Genomic DNA, 7158 nt, shown 5'->3' with positions numbered 1-7158 from the left:
GAGGTCAAAGGAGATAGGATTAAAATCAAAAATCACCTACCCAGTAAAACTGAGTATAATACTTCAGGGGAAGAAATAGAACTTCAATGAAATAGAGGACTTACAAATATTTTGTTGAAAAGACCAGAGATGAATAGAAAATTTGACTTTCAAATACAAGAATCAATGGAAGCATGAAAAGGTAAATAGGAAAGAGAAACTATAAAAGATTTATTAAAAATGAACTGTTTACATTCCTACATGGAAAGATGATATTTGTAACTCATGAGACCTTTCTCAGTATTAGGATAGTTGGAGGGAATATATGTATATATCTATAAATATATAGATATGTATGTGTTTGTGTATGTGTCTATACACATATGTTTATGTGTACATGTATGTGTATATATACATATATATGTAGAGAGAGACAGACAGAGGGCATAGGGTGAGCTGAACATGAAGGGATGACATCTAAAGAAGAAAATTAAAGTTTGAGAGGAATGTACTAGGAGAAAGAGAAAGTGAGAGGTAGAATGTAGTTAATACATAAAAGGGGCATGAAAAAGCATTTACAACGGAGGGGAAGAAAGGGAGGTGAGAGGGAATAAGTGAGCCTTTCTTTCATTGAATTTAGCTTCAGGAGGGAGCAACATATGCACTCAATTTGGTATGGAAGTTTATTTTACCCTTCAGGAAAGCAGAGGGGAAGGGGATAAGAGAGGGTGAATAATAGAAGGGATGGCAGATTGGGGAAAGGGGTAATCAGAAGCAAACACTTTTGCAGAAGGACAGGTCAAAGGAGAAAATTGAATAAATGGAGGGCGGGACAGGATAGAGGGAAATATAGTTAGTCTTTCACAACATGACAGTTATGGAGGTCCTTTGTATGACCACACATGTATAACCTACATTAAATTACTTGCCTTCTCAATGAGGGTGAGTGGGGAAGGGGTAAGGGAGAGAATGTGGAACTCAAAGCTTTAAAAATGAATGTTAGAGGTTGTTTTTACTCGCAGCTAGGAAATAAGATATATAAGCAATGGGGTATAGAAATCTTTGTTACCCTACAGGAAAATAAAAAGGGAAGGGGATAAGGGGTTAGAATGATAGAAGGGAGTGCAGAATGGAGAAATGGGCAATCAGAATACATGCTGTCTTGGGGTAGAAGTAGGGGGGAGATAGGGAGAAAATTTGAGATTCAAATTTTTTTTTTGTTTTAAAAAATTTCATTTTTATTGAAATCTTGTTTTTATATCTCCTGTATTTCTAAATCTATCCCTCCCAATCTCTGCCACTGAGCTACCCCTGTAACAAAAGATTTTTTAGAAAGATATAATGTAGTTCAGCAATCCCTCCCCCTCCCCAATGATAAATCTATGCAGTATTGCTACACACTCCCTAGGTCTCCACCTCTGCAAGTCACTATAATTACAGTATTCACCTTTCCATGTTGTGGTCATGTATTTTGCTTTCCTTGTTCTGCTTATTAGGATCAGTTCATATAGAACTTCCTGTGCTTCTCTGAGATCTTCATATTTGTCATTTCTTATAGTGCAGTTAATATTTATTGCATCCATTTAATAATATTTGTTTAGCTATTTCCCAAGCGATGAACATTTAATTTTGTTTCCGGTTCTCTTGGATCTTGTTCTTCAAGGAACCTAGAGTTCATGTGATCTTACCAAAATTCAAAAAATTTATGATTAACATTTATGATTGACTGAGGCAAACCCTGGAGGATTTTTACAACTGTTTTGTTAAATAGAAGCACAATATTAATAACTGACACTTATAAAGAATCTTAAGATTTGCAAGTATTTTACCTATATTATCATTTAATGTTCACACAGAAGAAAGAGGTTCAGAGACGTTATGCGACTTGCTCAGGGTTCAATAAAAATGTGAGTGCAAACTGAGCCCGGGTTTCCATATCTAGGGATGTGCAATAACTGCTCAGAGAGCAACCTAGTTTAAGCCTTGGAATAAACTTGATGATTTGTTTCTGGGCCATATTTTATTTTTACAGAATACCATTGATTTGTATAGCAACAGAAAGGAATGGCTACATCACTGATGCTTCTAATGAAACAGGTCAAAAGTAAAGAAACTGCAAATACCTTCTTCATGTAACATTACTTTGGTAAGAAGGGCAAACAGTCTTAAATTTATGAGGTTTACTAAGTTTGTACAGGATCATGTTTTGGGCTAGCAGGGATCTGGGAGGTCATCTAGTGCAATCCTTCCATTTTTTAGATAAAGAAACCAAGGCCAAGAGAGGTTAAAGGATACAGGTTACAGAGAAGTAGTCTGGATTTGAATCTTGGTCCTCTGACTACAAATCCAAAGCCAAAAGGTTAGGAGGTTCTTTGCTTTTGCAGACAATATTTAGAATGGATCAAAGATAATTTGTATTATCAAAGAAATAAGCAGAACAAACTGAGACCTTTATTTGTACAGCTAGCCAAAAAGACCCTCATGATGTCCCTGATTATATTATAAAGTCATTAATATTACAATTCAAGCCAAAGAGTTATCAAAAAAACAGTAGTAAGGAATGATTGGATATAAGATAAGGCAAATGCTCTCAAGAGAAATTTGAAAATATAAATTTTTTGAAAAATATACTTTAGTTAAAATTCTATATTTGTCAAAGTCCACTGAAAAGCAAATATATCTTTTAGGGAAGCCAAGATAAACTTAGCTTCATCTCACTTTTTTATTAAGAAAAAATGGTTGAAACCACTGCACTTAAGTGTGGTAAATCAGATTATAATCCAAATCCTGAAGACTGTAAATATTTCACGGTTAGGGCAATGAAGATAAGTCTTTATCTGAGGATAAAATTACTGAAGATTAGAAGAGTTATTGCCTTTGTAAGAGAAATGCCTGCCATTAGATTTCTTCTTGCTAATGTGCTTGAAGATTTTGGACTTGTGGACGTTATTGGGCTTCTGGTAGCCAAAACCACCACCACCACCTCTGTTTTGCAATCTCTTCCCCTGGCTGCTGTTTAGATTTAGGTCAACAAATGGAGGTACTTTGAAATGAAACGTTAAAGCAACTTGAGGTAAATTTAAGTTGTTAACATTGTAGATTTGCTTCAGAGAATGGGAATCATATGCCCATAAATCATAGATTTATATGCCTCCTGTGCTGATTTATGAAGGAAGTAGTTCTTCTCAATTAGTTTTTCCAACTGAGACTGAATGTCGGAAATTTTTGACAAGGAAAATTCAAATTCACTTAATGGTGCCTTGGCTTGCTTCAGGTAATGAAGAAAACCCAGCTCTTCTGGTTATAAAATAAGTAGAGCATGACCTCTTCCATTTATGCCTCTGGCTGTTCTACCCACATGATGAATATATTCCTTTGGATCATCTGGTGGGTCATACTGGACAATCCAATCTACTTCTGGGATATCTAGCCCTCTGGCAGCCACATCTGTACACAGCAAAATTCCAGAATCTGCATTGCAGAACTGAAAGAATGTAGTTGTCCACTTATTTTGCTTCTGTTTGCCATGAATGGCCATGACAGGTTAATCTGTGTAGTTCAGAAGCTCATAATGGTATGATATACATGAAGAAAAAAATACCATCAGCTTCTTCTTAGGGTTCTTCTTGAGGAATGTAAAGAGTAGGAGAAACCTTCTCTCAGATGGACAAACAACACATCCCTGTTCAAGACCATATCTTTATCATCATCAACACCAACATACAATGGTTCCTTCTTAAGGGAAATCTTTGCCAAATCTTCTACCTTACATATTTGTGTGGCAGAAAAGAGCATTGTTTGCATTTTGGCAGAAGTTTGATGATCTGCTTCATCTCTTCCTCAAACCCAACCTCAAAAATTCTGTCAGCCTCGTCAATGACAAGACACTGCAGGTTTTTAAACATAAATCCTGGGGTGTTCTGCATATGGTTCAGAAGTTAGCCAGGTGTTGCCACAATAATGTTGATCCCATTTGCAAGTTTCTGTGCCTCTGCAGAATCTGTTACTGCCTCCCACCATCAAACCATAAGTATGTACATGATGAGACATTAGTTCTTTAAGCACATCAAAGGTCTGCATAGCCAGCTCCCGAGTACGTGAGAGGATAAGGACCCCTGTTTCATTCCTAGGCATGAACTTTAAGTTGACAATAAGTTCTATCAAAGGAATGAGGAATGCTAGGGTTTTGCCACTGCCTGTTTTTGCAGCTGCTAGAATATCCCTGCCTTCTAGAAGTGGTCTGATACTTTTATGCTGAATCACAATCATGTTAGTAAAACCCATTTCTGTTATTGCCTTCAGAGTGTTTTCGTTGACGATATTACTAAGCAAAGTGAATGAAGTATCCTCAAAGGATGCTGTTAGTCCAAGAGGGAGGCTGGGCATTTCAGCATCCTCTTTCTGATCCTCCACAGTGTTTTCTTTTATTTTGGGATTTTTTTCACCTTCCTCATCAGATTCATCTTGTTCCAGGCCTAGAGGCCTGTGTGGGCTACCCGAGTCTTTCTTACCTCACCTCCGAGGTCTTCGGCTCGCCAAAACCGGATGCACATATGAGAGAAAGGACGTTCCAGAGTCGAACAAGGGTTGAGCTTTATTACAGGGTCTAGTTACAAGTGCAGGGGGGTCTTCCTTAGGAGGAAGAGGGGGAGATTTCCTAAGGAGGCTAAGCTTAAGGGATTGGAAGTAGAAGTACAAGCGGGGAGAGAGGGGGAGGGGAGAGAGGAAAGAAGAGGAGTGGAGCCTACTGTCCTCTTGGCTCCACACGTGCTAAGAGAGCTTTCAGGCTTCCTCAATCCTACTTAACCTTCAGCTGCACAGTTTGCATCTCAATACCGTGCTGTTAGGTAACTAGGTGTGCTCCAATCCGGGACAATCTCGAGGGCAGGGAGACTCCACCCATCACGTATCTCCCGGGGAGAGGCGGAAATACCCAAGCTAGCCGAGCTAGCTCAGTCTGACCTTCTCGAATCCCCGCTGTTCATGGAGGGCCTCGTAAGACTCTAAGATTTAGAAGTCCCACTTTTACCCGCCCGAGACCATCCACACAGATTTGAGCTTCCAATCCCAACAATCTTGGTCTTCAGTTTTTGCTTTTCCTCTTCTTCTTTTTCTTTTTTAATTCAGAATTAGGAGTTGTGCAGTTGACTCTTCGTGGCTGCTAATATTGTAGATTTCTTAGGAGATTTTTCCACTTTTACTTCTTCTACTATTTCTTCTGATACATGCTCATCTTGGGCTTCTGGTATACTGGCCCTCAAGGCCTCTTTCTGCTTCAGCCACTGGTTCCTCTGACGCAGGTTCTCATTGCACTTCTCGATCTTCTTGTGCAACAGCTTCATTGGAAGGTGCGACATTTTGCCGGCCAGCCTCTTTCTTCTCCCGGGTTGCTCTCTGAGAAGACCTCCTTTTAGCCGCTTCCATGGTCTTTTCATTTTTGGCCCACACATGTCTGAAATTCAAATTTTGTGGAAGTGAATGTTGAAAACTGAAAACAAATTTATTATAAAAAATCACAATCATTTCAACATATCATTATAATAAATTTTCTATTGCTAGAGATTTGCAAAAGGTAAAAAAACCCCAAAACTCAAAAAGTCCTAGTAAATTCTACTTATCCTGAAAAAATTGCATTGAATTTCCATAATATTTTCTAGTCATCACCTCAACATACTGCTTATACTCTAGCCATCAGCCTCATTTCCCCCACCTCAACCTTGTACTCTGTTCCTTTGTCCTTTGGCTCAAATAGTGCAGATTCTGCCTTATCTTGCCTGGAAACAGGCCTCCACAGAATTTTCTGGATATCTCCTGCCACATTCTACATCATGTTTTGTACCTTCCTTTCCAGCTGCCCTTTAATATAGCTTCCCCCAAATGAAGGATCTCTGCTTCTGTCAAGTGACATGAGTTGCCCAAGGCCAGAAGTATAGAACCCACATTTTATGATGACATTGCCATACTGTAGCACCAATGCAGTATTCACAGCACCCACAGCAGTCATGAATATCATGGCGCAATTCAGAATCACAAAATACCACAGACTCTTCACTTGGAAGGCAGGGCCTAAACATTTATTCAGACCCAAATCCATTACAGCGACAAAACTATATACACAATAACAGTGCAGAGGACAGCACCACACCCAAGCCTTCCCCCTGCAAGGCTTCCCACAAACCCAGCCAATTACATTCATCACAAGCTGGCTCTCTTAAACAAAATCACAATCACAAAATCACTCACGATACCCAGGAGCCTGCATCCTTCCTAGCACTGACTACCCTCAACAATGACTTTCTCTTAGCTCTGCTCTAGCTCTGCCTCTTCCTGCTCCACCCATTCAGCAAGCTCCTCCCACCAGAAGCTCCATGTGACTTAATGGGACTATTAACGAAAAGAAAAATATTCCACTTCAAATTACTATTATACATACTCATCTATACTTTATCTATCTATCTATCTATCTATCTATCTATCTATCTATCTATCTATCTATCTGTCTGTCTGTCTGTCTGTCTGTCTGTCTGTCTGTCTGTCTGTCTGCCTGTCTGCCTGCCTGGCTGTCTGTCTATCGGCATCCTTCTATCTGTCATCTACCGAATATTTACATATTTACATATTCTGCTTACAGATAGAAGTATGGTCTTTCCCTTAAAGAATGCAGTTTTCTTGAGGGTAAAGACTTTCTTGCTTCATATATATCCTCAATATTTTTGGCAGGTTCTGAAATATAGCAATGTTTAATAAATGTTGGGTCTATCTGCCTATCTGTCTGTCTGTCTGTCTATCTATCTATCTATCTGTCATATCTGTCTCTATCTGTCTCTGCCTGTCAGTCACTCTGTCACTGTTTCTATCTTTGTCTTTCTCTGTCTCAGTCTGTCTGTCTCTCTTCTCTCACCTATCATCTCTAATTTCTCTATCCTAGAACTGTTTCTCCCCCTGCTCTGGCAATAATATCAATGTAGGAGGATAGGCATAGATGAATGCATAAAATCAAATACTGAAGATATGCTTCAAAACAAAATATCAAACCAAAATTTACTAGAACAGTAGGTCTAAGAAAATTACAGTTCTTTTAATTGTAGCAAGACATAGGTTCAAATCCCACCTCTGACATACAGTGGCAGTGTGACCCTGAGCAAGTCACTTAAATTCTCAGTTCCTTGAGAAGCAAAA

The 7158-nt window shown here is 38.9% G+C and overlaps 1 pseudogene; it reads right to left on the bottom strand.

Annotated features, from left to right (window-relative positions):
- Nucleotides 1-2828: 2828 nt before the first annotated feature.
- Nucleotides 2829-5351, bottom strand: LOC140522906 (ATP-dependent RNA helicase DDX18 pseudogene; annotated as a pseudogene).
- Between the last annotated feature and the right edge of the window lie 1807 nt (nt 5352-7158).

Source organism: Notamacropus eugenii, chromosome 2 (genome assembly GCF_028372415.1).
Source record: "Notamacropus eugenii isolate mMacEug1 chromosome 2, mMacEug1.pri_v2, whole genome shotgun sequence".
Lineage (NCBI taxonomy): Eukaryota > Metazoa > Chordata > Mammalia > Diprotodontia > Macropodidae > Notamacropus > Notamacropus eugenii.
This window is presented reverse-complemented; position numbering and strand designations above follow the sequence as displayed.